The sequence below is a fragment of the Sorex fumeus genome, unplaced genomic scaffold, assembly GCF_029834395.1.
Source record: "Sorex fumeus unplaced genomic scaffold, SorFum_2.1 ptg000044l, whole genome shotgun sequence".
Taxonomy (NCBI): Eukaryota; Metazoa; Chordata; class Mammalia; order Eulipotyphla; family Soricidae; genus Sorex; species Sorex fumeus.
In genome coordinates this window covers 35738741-35762845 of record NW_026606101.1, presented here as the reverse complement: position 1 = coordinate 35762845, position 24105 = coordinate 35738741, and the positions used below count along the sequence as shown (strand labels likewise).

General features: G+C 41.9%; 1 pseudogene; it reads right to left on the bottom strand.

Annotated features, from left to right (window-relative positions):
- Positions 1 to 22706: 22706 nt before the first annotated feature.
- Positions 22707 to 23491, bottom strand: LOC130030376 (histone H3-7-like; annotated as a pseudogene).
- Between the last annotated feature and the right edge of the window lie 614 nt (positions 23492 to 24105).

Here is a 24105-nt window from a genome sequence, read left to right as displayed (position 1 = left end):
TACCCCTCTTGGCTTCGTCACGGTCTTCTCTTGCCATCTGTTCCCGAACTGTGAGTCTCTTTTCCATTATCTGCTCTTTCCTGGAGAGTCTCTGAACTTCTTCTTCGAGCTCACTGATTCTGTTCTCAGCCGCTGTTACTCTGCTGCTGAGGCCTTCCACTGAGGTTTTCAATTCGGCTACCAGGTTTTTCAGGTCCGACATTTCTGATTGCATTTTCCTCATTTCTGCCTTCAAATCCTCTTGTCTTTTATTGGCATTGGTTTCCATTGTTTCTTTTAGTTCCCTAAGCATCCTAAGTAGCTCCTTTCTGAATTCCTTATCAGAGAGGTTGTCTAACACTACAGAACTGCTGGTGTCTTCTGGGCTAGCCTCTTCAATAAGAAAGCTTGGCGGGCTTTTGCGTTGCTTTACCATTGTGACCAGTATGGTTTGGTACTTCAACTTCACTGTTACTATTCTGGTTGAGTGAGGAGAGACTGCCAGGAGCCGTTCAGCTTTGTTGCTGCTAGATGGGCCTCTTCTACCTTTCTGAGTCTGACCTTCTTCTCAGTCATGTGTTATTCTTTGTTTTATAAATGACATTGAGTGAAACTTTTGGAGGAGGTGCTATTTACTACTGAGCTTGTACAGCTATTTTCAAACAGGACTTTTGTTGGAAATGGAGTAGGTGAGTGGGATATTGTTGAGCTGTAGTAGACGAGGTGAGAAATTTTTGGTTGGTATTGGGTGATAAGTTGATGAAAAGGATGAAAGGATGAAAGTCCAAATTGCTTGGAGCTAGTGAAATACCTCTGGCTGCTTAAGCCTCCGCACGCCAGGAAGAAGGCCACGCCCACTTTTGGGAGGCCACGCCCCCTTCTTAGAGGCCACGCCCCTAGCTAGACCCAGGCCACTCCCTCCCAGGATCCTGGATGGACTGCCGCTCTGGAGCTGGACCCTCTGTCCTTCCTCGGGGATGGGTGGGCGTCGCAGGGCGGCTGGGGTCAGGGGCAGGGATTGGCTGGGCTCCTCCAACCCACCTGGATGTGGGGGGGGGGCATGGACTGCCGCTCCGGAGCTGGACGCGCTGTCCTTCCGCGGGGTTCGGTGTGCGGCGCGGGGCGGCTGGGGTCAGGGGCGGGGATCGGCTGGGCTCCTCCAACCCACCTGGATGTGGCGGGGGGGGGGGGGGGCGATGGACTGCCGCTCCGCTCAGGTGCATAGATTTTTTCTTTCAGTATTAATTTATTATGAGTAAGAAATGTGGTAGACAGTTATTTTTTATTTGGGTATTTTAGTCCCACTCTAACTTTCATTATATTTACTAATCTATCATTTTATGACAACAAACTCTGAAAATTCCCTTTGTATGTTTACTTGTTTACCAGTTGCTTCTTTTCTAAAGAGGTAGAAATACTAAGCATTTAGGCTCTACATCTAGACCTCATGGTTCTAATTCCAGCTTTGCTGCTTTTTAATTATAGGATCATGGACAAGTTACTTTTCCTCTCTGTATCCCAGAATGCTCCTCAGTAAGACATGGAACACTGTTGGGGAAGACTGGGCAGACATAGGGCGAAGCATAATGGGCTGCCCTCCTGGAGCAGCTAATGGCTGTTCACCTTATTGCCAGATACACACATATTTCTTTTGCATTACTGGTCTATTACCTCTCCGACTCTGCTTTGCCTCGGTCCAATCCCAATCAAGGCTAGATGCTGTCCTTAGGATGATTTGCTAAGCATACGTCACAGTTTCTGTGTCTAGGGATCATGTGACTTAGAGGTTGAGTGAGGCTCAAGGCTGAACACCTGGTGCTGGCTGACACCCTATTTTTGCCAACTTTGCCCGGATACTCCCTCTTTAGAGACTTTGCTTCTGGACCGCTTTGCAAGGTCAGGTCTTATCTGCTCCAGTGCCTGTCACTATGCTCCACAGAACACAACCAGCCTAATAGGGGGTAGTTGCCCACAGAAATGTTTAGATAAAGCATGGTACATAGTATTCATTAAGTAGCTACTTTTATTTTAGTGCTACTTCATAATACCCAATCTCGTGTTAGTGTGTTTGTGTGTGTGTGTGTGTATGTGTGTGTGTGTGTGTTTGGGCCATACGCAGCAGCCCTCAGGTCTTACTCCTGGCTCTGCACTCAGGAGTCACTCCTGGCTTGGTAGGGGGACCCTCAGGGGTGCTGGTGATGGGATCCAGGTTGGCAACCTGCAAGGCAAATACCCAAACCTCTGTACTATTTCTCCAACTCCATATTACTATTCTGTGTGTTTTACGTATGATTCATGTCTTTACCCTGTGTGTTTGCAAAGAGCTTAGCACTTAGTAAATGCATAATAAATATCTTTTAAACAATAAAAATTTATTCAAACTGATGGAGATCACAATTATTAACTAGTCTTTCATATATACATGGAATATTTGTCAAGATATCCTTTTTAAGAAATGGACTTCTTAGTAATAATAAATGAATAAGTCTTTTTATTATACAAATGTGATTAAAATTATTAAAAAGTTCTGTTTTACATTATTTATAATTACCTAGTTTGGATAATATGAATAGAATAGTTAGTTTTTGGTATTGATACAAAATTGGTCCACCCAAACACCACAAAAGTGTTCATGTCTCATCACAACTGTACCTGAAGATTCAAAAAAGAACAAAAAACATTCTAGAGAAGAAACAAAATCTAAGATGTACATCATGCACAAGTATTAAAAAGAAAGTTTTTTTGTTTATTGAATATGGATTAAGGCCTAAGTTTTGAACCATTGAGTAGTCTGTGTTAGATTTTTCTTTTCAATTTTAAGATTTATTCCTTTGTATAATGTTGAAGAATTTTAAATGTTACAGAAGAAAAGTCCACTTGTGAACCTATAAATGTTCCTTCATTGGATAGTTTCCCTACTTACTATGGTATTGTAGTAAATAAAATATCTTAGGTGAAGTATGAAGTAGAAAAGTTTTGTTTACCCAACACCCATGAAACTGATATGTTTTACTTTTTATCCATTTGTGTTTTCCAGTGACTTTGTTCTGGTCCCATAGCTATTTTAATTTTGTGTAGCCTGGAGCAAAAATTCTAGGCTGGAAGTTATAATAATAGTAACTTCACCAATTTATTGTTCACTTACAATGTGACAGTAGCTACATCAAATTAATCACATATATTTCATTAAACTCTTTGAAGTAAGTAGTACCTCATCTTGTTTTCTAATGGGAAAATTAAGAACCATAGAGGTTAAATAACCTTGGAAACAACATAGATCTTAAGTGGCACAAATATTCTTCAACCTTTGTTAAATCTAAGACTCCCAGACCCAACCTTGTGTTATGAGGTTCTTTTTTACAATCCTCTACCTATTTTTCTATGCTGAATCCTAAGGGAAGTCTTCTAAAATAAGCCAACATTTCCCTTGACTGAATTTCCACCCACCCATCACTCTTGACTGGTTTCAGAGTTGGTAAGCATCCCAATAAAAGTGCTTAATCCCTTTACAATGTAACTTGACAATCACCAGCTCTTCAGAAGTAATTCCATTCTATTTTTTATCTGTTATTTAACTCATGGGCTGGAGTGATAGCACAGTGGTAGGGCATTTTCCTATTGCAAGTTGCCGGCCCGGCAGAGTCGGGTTCAATTCCTCTGCCTCTCGGAGAGCACGGCAAGCTACCGAGAGTATCTCGCCCACATGGCAAAGCCTGGCAAGTTACCCGTAATGTGTTCGATATGCAAAACACAGTAACAACAAGTCTCACAATGGAGATGTTACTGGGCCTGCTCGAGCAAATCAATGAACAACGGGAGGACAGTGCTATTTAACTCAGAGATATCCTCAATTAAAACCTTCTTTTCTGACCTGGAAATATTTTTGCCCTATGTAATAAACTGATAAGTTCCTTATCCTTTTCTATAAGATGTTTCTTTAAAAGGCTATTCACAAGAATTTTAAGCAGTTAAAGAAAAAAAAACCTTTAGACAGAGTGAATATTACAAACAAATAGACAAACACTGTCCTCACATTGTTCATCGATTTGCTTGAGTGGGTCCAGTAACATCTCCATTGTGAGATTTGTTTTTACTGTGTTTGGCATATCCAATACGTCACGGGTAGCTTACCAGGCTTTGCAGTGCAGGCAAGATACTCTCAGTACCTTGCCAGGCTCTCTGAGAGGGGCGGAGGAATCAAATCTTGCTTGGCCAGCTGGCCGCCACAAGGCAAACTCCCTACCACTGTGGTATCGCTCTAGCCCTAGCTATGTGATTGTTTTCTTAAGGAAATTAAGGACTACCTGTAAAGGAAATTCATGAATTTTATCTAGATCATATCTTGGAATATCTACTTTAATCTAATTTAGTCCAATCTCTGATTCATTCTTAGAAATTGAAAGGTGCTGCTTCACTTAACAGAAATGTATGTCTTCATTTTAGAATAGGATTTATTATTTAATATCAAACTATAGCTTCCCAGCCATGTGTTCAAAGTAGATATAACAGATTAAAAGAAACTCTGCCACTCAAGTACTTTATATAAAATCTAACACATAGTAGGTTATATACCTCACCTTCCATTCAGTTCCTTGAGGGACCAGAGAGATAGGTAGGTAGGTAGGTAGAGACAGGTAAGTGTTAAAGGGCTTGCCTTGCCCACTGCTGATCTGCTCAATCCCTGGCATTGCAAACGAACTCCCAAGCTCCTTAATGAGTGATGACTAAATGCAGAGTCAGGAATTAAATCTAGACCTAGCATTTCCCTTCCTCCGAAAAAGAGTTCCTTTATGGTATTGCAAGATGTATTTGTTTGTAATTATGTTCAAGATTCCCATAGAATTTAAAGTTGCTGGATGCCTAGAGGAGTCTTAACCCAGGGGCATATAAAATTACCAGTTGTAAGGATTGAAGAGTATTACAGCAGGTAAGGTGTTTGCCTCGAACATTCCATCTGAGCTTCCATCCCAAGACTGCATATGGTCCTCTGAGGACTGCCAGCAATAAGAACAGTGCTAGGAGTAAGCTCTGAGCACAGTCAGGTGTGGCCCAACCTCCCCACCCTCAAATCACCAGATGCCCTTCCAAGTATCTCCCTCAAGTTCCTTGATTGAGAAGTTTCCAAAGCCTCATTCAATGTCTTTATTCAGTTATTTTTAGCTCTAATTTTTTTATTAAGGTGGTATTTATTATAAAGTTGTCCATATGGAGTTTCAAGTTCCCTTTAAAGAGTTCCATGCTACTATACTTCTGAATCTATACAAGCATCACTATGTTTCCTAAATATCAATGACTCTTTCAGCTATAGAATCAAAACATTTACTTGGCCAGACATGGGCAAAAGTTTGTGACATCACTGCTTCAGATGACTGAATGGAGATGTTTACCTCAAGTAGAGAAAGTTTGCAAACTGGCTTAATATCATTGAAAAATAGTATTTTCATATTTCTATGTTTTAATAAATCACTGTCACTGTCACTGTCCTCCCGTTGTTCATCGATTTTCTCGAGCGGGCCCAGTAACATCTCCATTGGAGACTTTGTTGTTACTGTGTTTGGCATATCGAATATGTCACGGATAGCTTGCCAGGCTCTACCGTGTGGACGAGATACTCTAGGTAGCTTGCCAGGCTCTCCGAGAGGGGCGGAGGAATCGAACTCGGGTCGACCATGTTGGCTGTATGCAAGGTAAACGACCTACCCGCATTACTGAAAAATCAAATACCTGTTCTTTTCGTTAAATTTTATTAGAATATTTTGATAGAGATGCTTTACAAAGAATATAGAAAACTCATGTTTTCACTTTGGAATTTATTCTACTAAGGATTCTGTTGCCTTCTTAAGTCAATAGAAAGAAAGGGAAGTAGGTTTGGACTTCATAAGCCTATCTATTTGGGGCTAACAGACTTTTTAGTCACTGTTAAAGGTATCTAAATTCCTTATGCCTTCTTCTTGGCACTCCCTTTTTCTCCTCTCTGTCTCTTATTATATGGTCATTTGATAAATATCCATCCCTAAAAGCATCTTGTCCTGGTGTTTCCAATTAGACTCTTTTGTTGATTTGGTTTCACTATTGCCAACACCTGCAGAGGTGGCCAGTAACAGCTTAAAGGTTTTTTTTTTTTTCTAAATTGCATGGCAGAAAATAAAGCCTGTGTGTGCATGTTAAAGTGACTTGGAAACTGATCCAAGAAACTAATGTCCTGGGAAATGATTAATAATTCATGCCAGGACCCAAACACAAAACAAACATGCACTGGTAGAGAAAGAGGAGCTGCCTGTGGTGTATACTGGAAGGACGGCAGAACACTGATGGCCAGTGAGGAGGGCATCTGATGGTCAGTGTCCTCACCTATAACTCAAGGTTAACTTTCCTCCATGACAGATGCTGTAGAGACAATTGAAGGATATTAAAGAAGAAGCTTTAGATTCAGGACAATTTATTCAATACTCAGCCAAGTAAATCAATTTCCCTGGAGGCAGGACTAAGATGGCAGGAATGGGAGCAAAATGAATAAGCTTGATGAATCTATGAACAGTGAACAGTCTTTTGGATGGAAGCTTTAAAAGAACACTTGCCAGAGAGGATACTACAGAAGAATCTACCTACGAGAAAATAGTGGAATGGAAACCGGAGGCACAGGTGAAGAGCTAATGCCCATCTCTCTGTCTTTGTGTGTGTGTGTGTGTGTGTGTGTGTGTGTATGTATGTGTGTGTGTGTGTGTGTAAGAGAGAGAGAGAGAGAGAGAGAGAGAGAGTAAACTGAGAGTGAACTGAGAGTGAACTGAGACTGGATCACTTCCCAGATAGAAGAATTGGGTTTAACAACATATCTTTACTGTCAAGTCCATGGCCTGAACTTTTATATAGGAGGCTTCTAGGATGCCGGTAAACTTATGGTGAAATAGGCGATTTCCTACATAGCTGAAAAAGCAGCCCATCATGATAACTTGAGGGCAATAAACCCTCGTGTAGTATCCCCAGCTGTAGTTGCAACCCCTCCTACCTGGTTGGGAGGCATTAGGATCTTAGGGAATCATTTGAAACTCTGGAGAGGCACAAAAAAGCAAGTACATCACAGTTCAAACTGGTGGGATGTAATGCCCTGAGAAAGTACATTCCTTGTTCATCCCTGGTTGGTAGGAAAAAAGAAAATCAGGTATGTACTAATGTGCAGTTGACCAGTGATGATTAGATTGTCAGTCTTATCTCACTGGCTGTTCAGAGCTGGAAAACAGCAGCAGTGCCTGCACTGATGCGGTAATGGGCCAAGTAACTGTGGGCAGGTGTTTTACTGGGCAACCAGAAATGAAACGGAAACAGGAAGTATCCTCCAGGGGGAATGCTGTGGAGTTTCTTAGAATTATGGAGGTAACCATGACATCCAGGATTGCAGATAATAGTAGCCATGTATACTGGGAGAGACAGAACTCTTCATTTCCATTAAGGACTTTTTTTTTTTAATTTATTGAATCACTGTGAGAAAAGTTACAAAACTTTCAGGTTTAAGCCTCAGTCATACAATGATCAAACACCCATCGCTTCACCAGTGCCTGTTTTCCACCACCAAGAATCCCAATATACCCCCTGTCCCACATCTCCCGATGCCTGTTGAGGCAGATGATTTCCACTTAACTTGTTGGGATTGGGAGTTCCCTAGCCCTGGGAGGTGCGGAGAGACCAGATAGACACAATTCCTGCAGGAGTAAAAACGGGGTTTATTTAGACCAGCACGCTGGGGCTCTGCAGCATACCCCAAAATGGGCAGTGGCTGAGAGCCCCGAACTTCTTCAAAGGGGATCTTATATAGGCCTTCACTGGCCGTTACAGCAAAGCCTGCGCATTTCATAGCCAATAGATTTGTAACAACATATACTTTCTTAACCAATCCATTTAAAAGTACCTCACTCCTTAGCCTATAGATTCAAAGATCAGCATTTACATACATCGATTGTCAGAACAAGCAAGGTTATAGCCAGAATCATTAAGCCTTAGGTAATCTCCCTTGACCATCCTCATTTTGAGTTACCCAAATCTGCAGGGTGCTTTAGTGAGACAATACACTCCAGGAAAGGGCAATTTCCCCCAACCACCGCATCCTGAGTTGTCCTTTACCCAAGTCTGCAGGGTGCTTTACTGAGACAATACATTTCAGGAACAGTAAATACTCCTGAATCCTGTCACACTTGGTTTAGAAAGAAGTTATGCCCTGTTCACTTTCCAAGTCCCCTCTCCCCCAGGTGCAAAGCAGCCAAGCAGTTTTACAGAAAGCAATGTTGCAAGTTAGCTGAAGCACGCAAAAATTTGATGCCCTAATATGGATTCTTTCAAACTCTCTCTCTACTTTGATTATATTCATTATTTTGACAAAAGATGCACTATTATTATTTGGAATTTCCACCCAACAATCAGATCTGCTGAAAAGGCATTGTGGAATAATTTATTTTCTATTGCTGATTATGAAGACCATATGATGTCGTGTTGTTGGGATCGGGAGTTCCCTGGCCCTGGGAGGTGCGGAGAGACCAGATAGACACAATTCCTGCAGGAGTAAAAACGGGGTTTATTTAGACCAGCATGCTGGGGCTCCGCAGCATACCCCAAAAACGGGCAGTGGCTGAGAGCCCCGAACTTCTTCAAAGGGGATCTTATATAGGCCTTCACTGGCCGTTACAGCAAAGCCCGCGCATTTCATAGCCAATAGATTTGTAACAACATATACTTTCTTAACCAATCCATTTAAAAGTACCTCACTCCTTAGCCTATAGATTCAAAGATCAACATTTACGTACATCGATTGTCAGCACAAGCAAGGTTATAGCTGGAATCATTAAGCCTTAGGTAATCTCCCTTGACCATCCTCGTTTTGTGTTACCCAAGTCTGCAGGGTGCTTTAGTGAGACAATACATTCCAGGAAAGGGCAATTTCCCCCAACCACCAGCATCCTGAGTTAGCCTTTACCCAAATCTGCAGGGTGCTTTACTGAGACAATACATTTCAGGGACAGTAAATACACCTGAATCTTGTAGAAAGAAGTTATGCCCTGTTCACTTTGCAAGTCCCCTCTCCCCCAGGTGCAAAGCAGCCAAGCAGTTTTACAGAAAGCAATGTTGCAAGTTAGCTAAAGTACACAAAAATTTGATGCCCTAATATGGATTCTTTCATTCCCCACTTCTTTTCATGAGCATCTCTAATCCTAGAGATCGTGAGGGGGTCGGGGCCTAATTCAAGGACCCGTGGTTAAGAGTAGCTTCCCTCAGTGGGTAGAGTCCGGTATTGTTGCCCCGAATTAGGAGGATCTTCAAGACTCAAACCAATTCTCCCAGGCTTCTCCGACGTCGTTCAAGGCCTTCCCGTAGCTTGGCTATAGAGTCTCTGACAACCTCAGTGTGGTCTGCGTAGAAACAGCATCCCTCCACCAGATCAGAGCAAAGCCCTCTGTTCTTGAGGAACAACAGGTCGAAGGTCGAGTCCTCTCAGGTTTTGGGAGACTATCTCGAACAGGGATGTGAGAGATTTCTCGATGAGGTCTTAAAAAGAGTTAAAGCAACAGAAACCAAAGCAACATAATGCCATACCCATCTCTATCATTAAAACAATGAAAAGGATTAACTCTACAAACAGGTTTGGTTGATAATATAACTTCCTGTGTTCAGATTTTTCTAATGGTCACAGAAACACCAAGCCATTCTCTGGCTTTCTCAGTACAGACTGGAAAAGCTTCTGCCCATATACTGAAGCTATCAATGAGAACCAACATATATTTATACCTTGAACATATGAACATTTGATCATTTGTATGAGGTCAAGCTGCCGATTCACCTCTAAGTTCCTTGATGCTGAACAGGTGTTAGGAGAGGAGGCTCAGGATTTCCACTAGGTTCATTAATGGCACAGAAAGCACAGTTCTGAATTACTTCTATCTTACTTGCTGTTCAGTTCCTCCCCATGGAAGATGGTTCTCACTAGTGTTAAAACATAACCCTTTAATAATATTCCATTGCATTGGTTCAGGAGTTGTTAATCCCATGATGCAACAGAAATTAAGAGCTGATAATATTCTTGTTCTCTCCAAATGACTGTTCACAGAAAATGAGATGCAATAAAGTATAGAAAGAAAATTCACAGTATTTTAGAACTAGATATTAATCTACTCTAATTTGACCAGTTTAGATGCCTTTCTCGACACTTTGGCCAATTCAGACCGGGGGAAAGCAATTCTGCACTTTGAGATGAGCTTCACCCTAGTAAAGCTCTGGCTTTCAATGCTCGTATCAGACTAGTGACAGCATGTATAATATTGAGTTCCCTTTACAGATTAGGCTGTTTTACCTACAGACAGTAAACTAAGTTTTATCTAAATTTCCCCAAAGGGGGTACCTTTTAGATCAAGATTAGAATACATTTATTCAATCACCTCTGTAGAATTAGAATCTGATTCTTACAAAAAGCAAGTTACAGAAACATGGTTTTCTCTCCACCTTCATTTTAAAACGTTGCAAGATAGTTTAACAAACCTGGCTTGTTCTTTTGCATAAACACAGTAAGATTAGAGAACTCTCCATTTGGGATACCCAATTATTTACTGAGAAGTCCTGGGGATCAGCTAAAGACAGGAGACACAACAATAGTGGCATTAATCTTCATTAATCTTATCTGGCACGTCAGAGCTACCCAGGCCTGGCCAGAAGATGTCCCGCGATGTCTCGAGCCCTTGGGTTGTGGCTTTGGTCCTCGTTTTCCACAGAGATGTCCTGGCAGAAAGGAATCCATCCCATCCCTTCTTCAGGGCTGGGAGAAATCCTGGTTTCCAGGTTTTTCCTTGACGCTGAGAGTAGGCCCAGACTGAGTTAGTCATTGCAGAGTCCTAGATTCCTCATTCTCCATAGCAGTGACGGTTTCCAGTCTTTTCTCGAGCCAGCCTGCCTCTAGGGTCGCTCTGAGGTTTGTAGGGTTCTTGAAACAGTACCTGTTAAATCCCTGCTCCTGTCATTTAGACAGATCCCCTGACTGTTTCCCTGGAAGAGGGCTTTGGGGTCCCATGGCTGGTTTTTCCTGTCTGCATGAGGGGTAGACCCTATTACAGAGAGGAAAGACTTATCTGGATTTATGCAAACCAACATAGTGCCATGAAACATCAAAAAACATACTGAAGGTACAAAAGAAGAGAAAAGCAAGTATTTCACTTTACTCACAGAGATGTAATACACCTGTTTGCTGTGGGTCCTAGTCAGAGAAGCTAAAATCTGTAGAGATAAAGCATACCGTTTAACGTGTTTTTAATCCCATGTCAAAACCCTTGATTTCTGCAACTTTTGAAAAATTCAATGATCTTAAGAGCACTGTAACAGGAGTCCAGATAATCCATCAATCATCTTTACCATAGATCTTACCACAAAGGTGCTAGAAGAATTCTGCATGTGATTTAAAGCGTTTCTTATAACAGTTTGACCAGTTCCTTTTCTTTAGAACAACCTCAAACCTTCTACACATTCCTTTACACACATTCTGTAACTTTTATTCATTTAAAAATCAATTTCACTTTAACAGAATTCCTTTCCTTTCTTCCCACTGACGATATCTCCATCCATTATCTTTCTGACTTATGGCATACATCTATAGTAGTACAATGTACAATGTGATCTCCCAAATTTAGACACAAGTTACCAACCATCTCACTTAACATGACAAAACTGTACTCTGCAGTACTATTTCAAAAGCATTAGATCAGTTCCATAGATATTCAAAATGCTTAAAAATGCTCACAATTAAAGCTTTTACAAGGTATATCCACTGGGCAAAAGATCACTTTACATTAGAAACTAACCAGGAGACATCTTAAAATTCTGATTTAGAGGAAAACACAAATACAAAAAGATTAAAACACTCATATATTACCATGAAACAGAAAGCATCTCAGGTCAGGGCTAGGTTGATACCTGGAGACAAACCTTGGCATAAAATAAAATTATCAAAATAATAGCATGCACTTTCAAGCACTAGACAAGCAATGCTATGGCTTCAAATTGTCAGGCTGACATCTGAGACTAATTCAATACAACTTATTACTAAGTAGCCCTAGAAATTTTAGTTACCAAGAGTCTCAGAGATCAGATAGAGCACTGGTAGGACAAACTTTGTAACCAATTTTATAACTCTAGAAACTCATGATTAAACTAAACCATTACTTTTAAACCAGTTTTAATGTGTCATAGTTATTTTAACTCTTTCTAGGTCAAATATTCTAATCCAATGCAGATACAAATATGTACATTAACATAACAGCATAAGACCTATAAACAATCAATTTTTATAAAACATGATAAAACCTTCTTTGGCTTAATTTCAATAGTTCTTGTACCTTAATTATTTAAAATCATGAGCTTTCTACACCAGATACTTTTTAACAATTCCACAGAAATACAAACATGCTTTCAGACACAGAAAAAGCCCTTTGGATTTTTTTTTAACCAAACTTTGATATCAGCATAAGAAAATATTTGAATTGTTGTGTGAGCACAAAAAGGATGGCAACAATCTATCTTTCCCACCGCCAGCGTTCTGTAGTTTCCCCCACTCCAGGGAGGTAGATGGAGATGGGCAGGAAAAGGAAGGAAACCTTATGGCCAGGCTGCTTGATCTTAGTTGCAGTTTATTCCAATCCTCTCTCCACTCTCACGTACCAAAGACTAGCCTGCCTAGAGCTGGGAATCTACGACCCAAAGATCAGGCCTGGCTAGCACCTGAGATCTCCGTATCTAAGACCAGCTAGGTTCTGTGAGAAAAGGGAAACTGCCTCTTACAAATTTTTCATAAAAGTTAGCTGAGGCTTGTAAGACAAGTTCTTGCTTTCTCTGAACTCTTATTTCACTTTAGTTTCAGGCTCTAGTTCCATAGCTCTTCTAGACAGTACAAGATTCTTAAGTTCAAAAAGGATTTCAACTGTTAATAATATAATCAATGTTCTTCTAACAAGAAATTTAGATTGAGAATTCTGCTTTCTCTGTAGGCTCAACCTTCTGATAAGGATTAACCCTTGTCTAACAGGTTCCTAAAACAACTGCATTTCTTAAATCACTGGGTTGCATGTCACTAACTTCTCTAAAATTTCTACTTCTGATTTCAGCCTGGTTCCAACACTCAAGTGTTCCACACAGACACACAGACAGACAGACAGTCAGACACAGACAGACGGACACAGACAGACAGACAGTGAACTGACGAAAACACCACACGTACATGTGCACATATCTGTAGTTGATCGATCAATCTGACCCTTCAAAAAAATGGCAGGGAGAAACTGATGGACTGAGAAAGGAAGGGACAGTTCCCAGGGCGGCTGATTGGGAACTCTGCTCCTCATTTCCCAGCCTAACTAGTCAGTCTCCCACTTGTTAAAAATGGGTCAAGAAAGCGCTTTTGTTGATATAAGCCGGCAAAATAAACTATGACAAAGATGTTACCATATTTTCGCCAAGGCTAATTCTGAGGCAGGGAACTAGTACCTTCCTATCAGACATGGGGATAGGCTTCTTTGTTTCTGATGTCAAACAGTTAATCATAAGATCTCGCATTTTCCTGCCTCCTCTGCTTTGATACTCTCCTATTTCTTTTGTTACCTGCAAAGATCTGACTGCAAAATGATCTGGTAATGCAAACTGCCATTCACTGGCTATCTTTCCCCATTATACTCAGGCCACATGGTGTTACAGAGGTCAATAAGATCTCCTTATCTAAAACTACCTAGTTAGAAGCTCCTCAGATGATTTCCTAATTGCAAGCAAGAATCTATGAAAAGGGATGGTTCCTTGGCAAAACTTTTCTCCAGGTCTATCACTTTTGCCTCTCCTAAGGGGACTCCAACCTCCCTTAAATTGGCCTTTATTCAGAGGCTCATCTCCACCTGGGTGGGCCTGGCTTTGGGCAGACCCACAGCTGTGTGCCTGAGCCAAACTTAGTGCTGTGGTCTTAAAAACTCTGCTCCTTAAAAAAAACAGTTCTGCCTTCTCTCAGCTTGCTACATCTTCCCTGCTTTTGCTGGCTTGCTGCTTTTCTTAGGCTTCTTACCTGCCTTTTACCCCTTTTTTTTTTCTTTCTGCCTTACATCTGGACTGCCTTCATTAGCATTTGAATTGACCTCTAGCTGAGACTGGGTGGGGAAAAGGATTTTCTGCCTGTAAATTGATCTGCCTTAGTTTCCCAGAATCTTCTCACTAGTGGGCTTTCCTCCCATCCCCCCCATAGTGGATGGTGACGCAAGACAGACAAAGGAGGGGTGCCTCTTTGCAGAGACTATTCAGATGCTTGCCTGGAAGAGAACTTCACAGCAGATCTTCCACAGATTACCTCCTTTATCTGAGCCACAAGGTTTGGAGAGAAGGAACCTCCTGGGGGCCAATCCACACCGAAGGAAGGTCATTCTGATGAACAATAAGTGTCAAATTTACCTTTCTTGATCATCAAGCCCAGATCCTGAGCTTTCCTGTGGATCTCAGAGAAGTGATCAATTCTGACCCGTATTAAACAATCTTAATAAACAGAATTAGGAGAAAGATAATAAATACACACACTATGGATACACGCACAGATCACACTTAGGCACTCGCTCGGACCGGTCCACTCTTTCACACGGGTGTGCACCACACTCACCAGTCACCCTGGGACTCCCAAATATGCCCAAAGGACATGCACATGATTTTTCACCTCCAGAGGGTTTAGTTCTTCCAAGTGAAGAGATCGGAAGTAGGGAAAGGCCAGTGCTGGCCCGGGAGTGGCAATAGAGAGTTCGGGGTTCAGGGGCAGAGGAGGAGCAGAGTAAGTGGGGGCCCCTTCTCCCCCCGGCCTGGCACTCCTGCCTAAGGCTCCTGGTCCGGGTACCCCCGGGGAGCAGGCTGGTAGATGACTCCCTTGACCTGGAAGATGAGCGGCGAGTGGAACGATCCCTCGGGGTGGCCAACCGATCTGGAACGTCGGCCATCCTGCTGAGCAAAAGGTCTGCCATTTAGGCTTTTTAACAATCAGAAAAAGATTCTGAGCACGAGAGCAGACCTCTGACCAGTGGGAGAGAGTGAGTGAGAGGAGTGGACGGAGATTGTCCCATGGTTCCAAAGACGGTGTCTCGGTAGAGAAAAAGGACGAGCGTGATCCAACCTACAAAAAAGAATGACGCAAGCGCAAGGCCTTTTGGAGAGGAAAGAAGAATAGAGAAGTAATAGAGCGGCCGATGATTCCTGACACACCAGATGTAGCCTCTCCGAGGCTACCACAAAAGAGGCCTCCAGGCGTCCCTGGCCCTCATCCACCTCCGGGGCGTCCCCCAGGGCTGCGGCCCGTGTCTATTCCCGACACGTCTGTCAGACACAAGGCTCGCACACACAACAGTGTGCTGCACACCACTGTCACTGTGCTTGCACACCACTGTGCTTGTGTCACCGATCGGTAACTACAGTAAAACGGTACCGGAGAAACAAAGAGAGAGAAAGAGGCGCCTTAACTTACCCCGCGGCTCAATCCTGCGTCCCTGGGGCAGGGTCCTCGGTGATCTCGGTGGAACCTCCAAATGTTGGGATCGGGAGTTCCCTGGCCCTGGGAGGCGCGGAGAGACCAGATAGACACAATTCCTGCAGGAGTAAAAACGGGGTTTATTTAGACCAGCATGCTGGGGCTCCGCAGCATACCCCAAAAACGGGCAGTGGCTGAGAGCCCCGAACTTCTTCAAAGGGGATCTTATATAGGCCTTCACTGGCCGTTACAGCAAAGCCCGCGCATTTCATAGCCAATAGATTTGTAACAACATATACTTTCTTAACCAATCCATTTAAAAGTACCTCACTCCTTAGCCTATAGATTCAAAGATCAACATTTACGTACATCGATTGTCAGCACAAGCAAGGTTATAGCTGGAATCATTAAGCCTTAGGTAATCTCCCTTGACCATCCTCGTTTTGTGTTACCCAAGTCTGCAGGGTGCTTTAGTGAGACAATACATTCCAGGAAAGGGCAATTTCCCCCAACCACCAGCATCCTGAGTTAGCCTTTACCCAAATCTGCAGGGTGCTTTACTGAGACAATACATTTCAGGGACAGTAAATACACCTGAATCTTGTAGAAAGAAGTTATGCCCTGTTCACTTTGCAAGTCCCCTCTCCCCCAGGTGCAAAGCAGCCAAGCAGTTTTACAGAAAGCAATGTTGCAAGTTAGCTAAAGTACACAAAAATTTGATGCCCTAATATGGATTCTTTCAGTGTGGCCGCTATCGTGGCTGCGTGGTTTTGGATTTTTGATATTTTACTAATTAAGTCTGGAGGGATTTCTGCCAAAAGCCGCATAGTTATGAGATTGGTTTGTGTGCCTCTGGGGTCATGGCCATGCCAAAGAGCCTCTCGTGGGGGCAACTCTGGCCTCGGCGAGTGGGAAGGACATGCTGGTCCCATCTCCCATCCCATGAGGCTGCAGTTGCCCCATCACCGCCTGCTCATACCTGGCTATCCAATAAACTCTGAGGCCACGGCCACCATGCTGCTGGGGGCAGGGGGGAGGAGCCGAAAGAGACAGACACCCTTTCCCTCCTGGGGGGGGGGGGTCAAGACGCCATAGTTGAATGCATAGTCCATTCACATTTCTGCTGAAAGCTGCTGGGCTCCGAGTTAGGTCCGTGTGCCTCTGGGGCCATGGCTGTGCCAGAGAACCACTTGTGGGGGGCGCAACTCTTGACCTCAGCAGGGTGGGAAGCATTAAGGACTTTTCAACATTGAAACTCCAGCATCTTGAGACATTTCTGATCTTAGTCTTGTCTCTCTGGGTTTAAAAAACTTGATGTCCTGAGGACATAACAATCACCTGAGGACAAGCACAATCCTGACTGAACTGTCTGAAACCATTCAGCTCTTTTGAAGCTAGTAAAAAGAACATCCATGGCTTCTCCAAATCACTGAATTCATAGGCACTAATCTTATTTTGGAAATAGAAGTACTGGATCAGAGCTGATGAGAGTTTGGATTTTCACGTTCAGCTTTTGTGTGTCGCCAAGAAAAATGATGGACAAAGGAATTTGGTCACATCAACATACGTTGCTGAAAGCCCAGAAAGATCCTGTACTACTACAGATTTTTCTAAGCTGCCTGAAAAATGCTTAAGAACAACAATCATCTCAGTGTTAAGTGATCTAAAAGAATACCATGAACAGAGAACCAGCAAGCCTGCAAAGACATAAGTATTTTCAATAATAAATAAACGAATGAAATAAATGAATGAAAGAATTCATTTAACTACAAATAAAGGAGCTAAAGAATAGAGGAGCAAGTCTGCATTGTGGAATGAACAAAACTGAAAATTGAATCAGTAACCATGAAGACAAGATGTAAAAAGTCTTTTGAGGGTCTTCCAGGGGGTGGCCCGACAGCTCTTCTCCTGGCCGCTCCCCCAGCCAGGGTGGCCTGAGCCATGGGGCAGACAGTGTAGGAAACCAGGGCCAAGCTGGTTGATTGATCAGTTGCCATTTATTCCATTCTCACCACGTGCCTGCCCCAGTCTCTCTGAGTCTTCTATTCTGGTCTCACACTGCAACTCATTCCTGTCTCCTTTTGTCTCTCCCGCTCATCACTCCAGGCTCCATCTCGCAGCTTGGGCTCTCTCTCTCTCCCCACATGCCTGCTCTGCATTCTTCTACATTCTCTCTCTGTCTCCCTTGCTAGCCTCTCCACAGTCCATCTTGCTGCCCTGCTCTCTCCTCTCTCTCTCTCCAGATCTCTTGCCTCTCCAACTCTCCAGCACTCTGGGCTGACACTGAACCCAGTCAGGTAGCAAAATCAACATAAGAAAGCCCTTCCTGAGGGCCCACCTAAAAGGTATTCTAAAGCCCTTCCTGACTGCCCAAAGGCAAAATACCTCCTAAGGTGTTTTTCTCTTTTCCTCAGTCCAATAACTATCAACATATCAATGCTAGCTATTTTTTGTATGGACACAGTAAGAGAAAACATTGAGGCTTGTAGGGCAGCTCTCCTGGGAACATCTTGCCACAGATTCAGACTACAATGCTCAGGCCAGATTAATCATTCCTAGCCCTAGCAGGGTCCAATTCTAGTTATTTCTTTTTGGATCATGACTGCATTTGTCCATGACCAAAGCTCTTAATTTATAGTTAAGCATTGTGGCACTTTCGCCAGGCCCATCTCGATGCCAGGGTGACTCATGACTTACAGCTCTCCCTGGTTCCATCCAGTCCCTAGTTGGGACCCTGCTTTTGGGGGCACTAGAAAGTAAAGGCAGCTGAGGCTTAGGTGAGAGAAGAGATGCCCAGGAGGGAACTATTACTGAGAGTCACATTACAAAAGCATGTCTTCTTGTGTCCATACAAAAAGGACATTGCTCTGAATAAACTATGCAAAGGACTTAGAGAGAAGAGAAAAACAATATTTACAAGTCAACAGAGCACAAAGAAAGTTAAAAATAAACACAGAGGAAAGGAAGCACTGTGATGGGAGCAGCCCAATAAACCTAAACTACCTGAGGCTATGCAGGAAGGACAAAACAGTGTTATCCTACAGCAAGGTACAGAAGTCCACTGATAAACAATGATAATAAAAGGAAATCAAGGTAAAATGAAGAGATTCCAAGAAAGATTACTGATAATATCATGAAGAATAATCTCAAAAGTCCAGAAATTCCAAGATGAGAGGAAAGTCGGAAAGGGATAGAAGATTTGACTGAATAAATAATAGCCCATAACTCCCCCAAGTAGGAGAGGGAGACTGGTACACTGATGCAGGTGGCCAAAGTGCCAATCAAAGTAAACCCAAACAGAACAACGCAAAGACACATTGCAATCAAAATGGCAATAAGAAAAGACAAAAATAGGCTTCTTAAATCAGCAAGAAAGAAACAAGGCCTCATATACAAGGGAAAAATACTAGATTTACATCAAATTTCTCAAATGAAACTGCAAGCAAGAAGCTAATGGAATGATGTATTCAAAATACTGAATGAAAAGAACCTTTTACCAAGAATCCTCCATTCTTCAAGGTTATCACTCAAATTTCAGGAAGTGATTAAAAAAATCCTCAGACAGACAGGAATTTAGTCACATCTAAACTAGTTTTTCTAGGGATACTGAATGGTTTTGTATAAAAATTAAAGGTCAAGTGGAAATATCTACTAAAATCTTTATAGAGAAAAGGACCAGGGGATATACAATGAGTAGGCACTTGCCTTGTTTGTGGCTAACCCACGCTCAATCCCCAGCACTCTGGATGGTTGTCTAACCATTCCAGGATCGATCCCTGACTGCAGAGCCAGAAATGAGCCCCTGAGTACTGCGAGGTGTAGCCCAATATCAAAAACTAAAAAGGAAACCTGGCAATTTATCTACTAAACTTACCCATTAAAAGCCACAGAGATGCTGCATAAGTCAGGAAACAAACTTCAACCTTCTGCTGCTTATAGGAGATAATTTTTAACTCTCGGGACAAGCAAAGAGAGAGTGAGAGGTTGTAAGACAAGAGTACACACACCATTTCATATAAGAAAAGGTAATAAGGCAGCCACACCCCTATCCCTAAGAAGCCATTGTGTAAACTCATGCTTTATTTGGATTTTCTGGGCTTTCCTATCACTGTCTTTTTTTCTGCCTCGAGATCCAATCCAAGGTCCCCCATTGCATTTCACTTTTGTGTATTCCTGGTCTTTAAAACTTTGGGGGGAAAAAAGCCTGAAAAGTAATAATTAATTTTAGAATTTCTATCAATTTTTTATTCTAGTATTGTTCTTATTAGAATATAGCTATTAATTCAGTAATCTGTGTTTCATTATTAATGCAATTGATAACTATCTACCCTAATATATCAAATAAATATCCACTTAATGCATTAATCAACAACTCTTCTAATATGTGACTAACCTAATTTTGGATTGGTGATAACAGGTATACATATATGTATATACATATACACATATGGGTGGAGCGATGGCACAGAGGGTAGGGTGTTTGCTTTGCACGCAGCTGACCCAGGTTCGATTCTTTCATCCCTCTCGGAGAGTCCGGCAAACTAACGAGAGTATCCCACCCACACGGCAGAGCCTGGCAAGCTACCCGTGGCGTATTTGGTATGTCAAAAGCAGTAACAAAAAGTCTCACAATGGAGCTGTTACTGGTGCCCACTTGAGCAAATCGATGAACAATGAGAGGACAGTGCTTTAGAATACTATAGACATATATATATGTATATATATAATTTAATGAGTTGTGTGATACCTGAAATATAATTTGAAAACATTTCCATTGATGATAAATCAAAAATACTGCTAGTAGTACTAGAATTTTCTGCACTGCTTCGAGAGTATTCGATATGCCAGACACAGTAACAACAAAGTCTCCAATGGAGACGTTACTGGGCCCGCTCGAGCAAATCGATGATCAACGGAAGGGCCTTTGCTTTACTTTTACTATACCAGGAGAATTAAAAATTTTTTCATTCTATCTATGTTTAATTCAAGTTCATATCTGCCTTATTTCTTTCTATTGTTACTTTATATTCTGACCCTAGTAAAAAACCCCACCTCTAGGAGACAAGTGAGATGAATAAACTCTATGATAAAAATTATTACCACAATTCATCTCTTTTTCTCTGTGGACTCTTTCAAAAAGTGACCACAACAAGAGAGATCATCTTTGTGGAAGGTCTTCAAATATGCTATGCATTAACTCAGAACAAAGCAAGGTGGACTTCAAGGTTCTTCAATATTTCTAAAAAACATGCTTTTAATTTTTTTTATTTTGTGTTAACGTTCTGATATTGTGTAAGGGAAACCAACTTTATTTATTTATTTATTTATTTATTGCCTGTGACTAATCAGTTTTCACAGCACCATTTTTAATGTTTCTTTACTTTACTTCATACACGTAGATTCTCGTCAAATACTAGCTGTTCTTAAACCTGAGGTTCTGTCTTTGGATTCAGTTCTACTGTTGACTCAATCGTCTGTCTTTGTCCAACAACACAGGACCTTGATTAGTATGACTTTATATTATAATTTAAACTTTGGGTTAACAAAATTTTTCATTTTATTTCCATCACCCCCATCCAAGATTGTTTCAGCTCTTTGGGGAGTTTTATATTTTCCACATAAGTTTTAACAGCATTTGATCCATGTTCCTAAAAAATGTCATGGGAATTTTTATGGGGACTGCATTATATCTATATAGTTTATTGGATAAGATGATCATTTTAATAAAGCTAATCATTTTACTCCCTGAACAGGGGATGTCTTTCCATTTTCTTAGGTCTTCCGTTTATTTTGATGGTGATGTACTATCTGTAGTAGAAGTCTGTATGGTAGTTCTTTATAAAAATGAAAGGGAATTCATGTGGCATTGGAACCAATGATTGACCTGGTAATTTACCACTTCTATAAAATTTCCTCTTTTTTATGTTCTTTTTAATTTATATTACGATTCATATTTACAAGTATTACTTACATATGTTTCCATTCGTAAAACTTTGTCATGTATTTGGAAGCTATCAACACAAAAGTTTCCTAATTATTTTTTGAGGCAGTCAATTTCCAGAGTCTAGAGGTTCTAGTGATAATTATTAACATTTAAAAGGTCACATCTAGCTGAATGAATGAAGCCTCCCAACCAAGTTTAGACTTCACAACTTTTCAGTACCACACATGTTTCATGTCCCTCAATGCCCTGTTAAACATATTTAAATATGCACCTCGTTTCATGGAAGAAGAGACCACCATAGAGAACACAATCATATTCAATTTTACAGAAAATATCTTAGCACAAATATAATTTTAATTCTGACTCTAGATATATCTATATTTATCTCTATATATGGGCTGGAATGATAGCGGGTAGGGTGTTTGCCTTGCACACGGCTGACCCAGGTTCAATTCCTCCGTCCCTCTTGGAGAGCCCGACAAGCTACTGAGAGTATCCTGCCTGTATGGCAGAGCCTGGCAAGCTGCCTCCATGGAGTATTTGATATGCCAAAGAGAGTAACAACAAATCTCACAATGGAGATGTTATTGATGCCCACTTGAGCAAATCAATGAACAACAGGACAGTGCTATATATATATATATATATATATATATATATATACATATATATACACTCTCTCTATATATACATATATATTCTCTCTATATCTCTCTCTATATAACTATATATCTATATATGTATATAGATATGTGGACATACACTCATATATAACTCCTTCGGTATTCTATAATGGGTGTACTTTTTTTTCCTTGGGTCATTATTGTCAAAACTATAACCTACAGGGTATTCTCATAGTGGGTTCATTCTTTATGTCATTTTGGGTATATGGGCATTAATTTTGTCAAAGTGCAGAGCCTTGATGTAGTGGCCAAATAATAAACAAGGATATCAGGTCGAGGCAGTTCCAGTGGACAGATCTTCCAGCTGTTCCATTTAGATTTTATTATTCTTGATCACAGAAGAGGCAACTCCAAATTCTTTTCTAATAATTGGCTACAGCTGCTTAAAGATCTGATCCTAATACTTTTGTTCAGGTTACTCTACTAGTAATTTTTATTTCCTTCTTACTGTATTTTCATGATCCCTAAGAAACAAATTACCCTAGATTATAAAATAATTTGAAATTGTCACTGTCATCCAGTTAATCATTGATTTACTTGAGTGGGCACCAGTAGCGTCTCCATTTGTCCCAGCTCTGAGATTTTCGCATTATAAACTTTATGCTCTCTCTCTGAGGATGCGGCACACCAGCCGGATGTCCTTGGGCATAATGGTCATGCACTTGGCTGGGAATATGCAGAGGTTGATGTCCTTGAAGAGCCCCACCAGGTAAGCCTCATATGCCTCCTGCAGTGCTATGCCAGCCAAGCTCTGGGAGCACAGGTCGGTCTTGAAGTCCTGCGTGATCTCGCGCACCAGTCCCTGGAAGGGCAGCTTGCGAATGAGCAGCTCCATGGACTTCTGGTAGGATCTCTAGCAGCGCCACGGTGTGGGGCTGGTAGCAGTGCAGCCTCTTCACTCCACCCATAACTGGCTAGCTCTTATGGGCCACCTTGGTGGCCAGCTGCTTGCGGGGCACCTTCCAACCCATTGACTTGCGCCATCTGCTTAGTACGAGCCCACTTGTTCTTCCCAACTCAGCTGGAGACTCCTTAAGTGTTAGGGAAATGAGACCCTTTTTAGCTACTGTTGTTGGTATATTTGATATGTCACGGGTGGCTTGCGAAGCTCTGGCATGAGGGCTGGATATCCTCAGTAGCTTGCCGGGTTCTCCGGGGAGAGGGGGGAGATGGAGGCTTTTGGGGCGATCTCTAATCATCCCTGCAGGTGTTCCCAGTCTACCGAATGTAAGCTCCTGGTGACTGGCCTTCTGTAACAATTTGTATGCTGACAACACGCACCTGCCTGCATCTCCAGGCAGTGCCCAGGGCATCTGTAGCCTCGGGTTGATCTTGTGGTGGATGGAGTGTGCCCAGAGGTTGTTGAGCAGCTTGGCAGAGCATAGGGTCTGTGCCAGGTCGAACACCTATGCCGAGTCCCAAGTCACTTGATGGTTGGTGTACAGTGTTCTGCAAGTGGACAAGTCATTGTGCGGGCTACTGTCACTGTTCCATGCTCGATGGTGTTGTGACTCAGCCTAGCCAGGGAAGGTGGTAATGCTACAGCCGCTGCCTCGGTTTTTCCTCACCCCACCGACGCCATTCTGTTTTAATCTCACAAATCAGCCAGTGATGTCCAGCAGGAACCACGTGCAGAGTTCCAGCAGGGATCACACGCAGAACTCCACGCCTGGCATGCTGAGTTGCGTGTCATCCAGAGCGAGGTGGTGAGCCGGGTTCAAGAAAGCATGAGGGGTTCGACCAGCATTGGTGCCATCTTGCCTCTTTTGAATTGGAAATCAATTTTTTAAAAAAGGAAGTTTTCACTTGCTTTGGAATTTTGTAGTGAAATTATATGCCATTTTATCTGGCTTTCATTAACAGATTCCCCTTAATTGGAGTAAAAACTGGAGAAAAATTTAGATGGTGTTTTAATAGATGCTACATTTCTTTAATTAAAGAAATGGGGGAAATCGTAGTAAAATGAAAGTTTTCTTTTTCAATTAACAGTGGCAAAG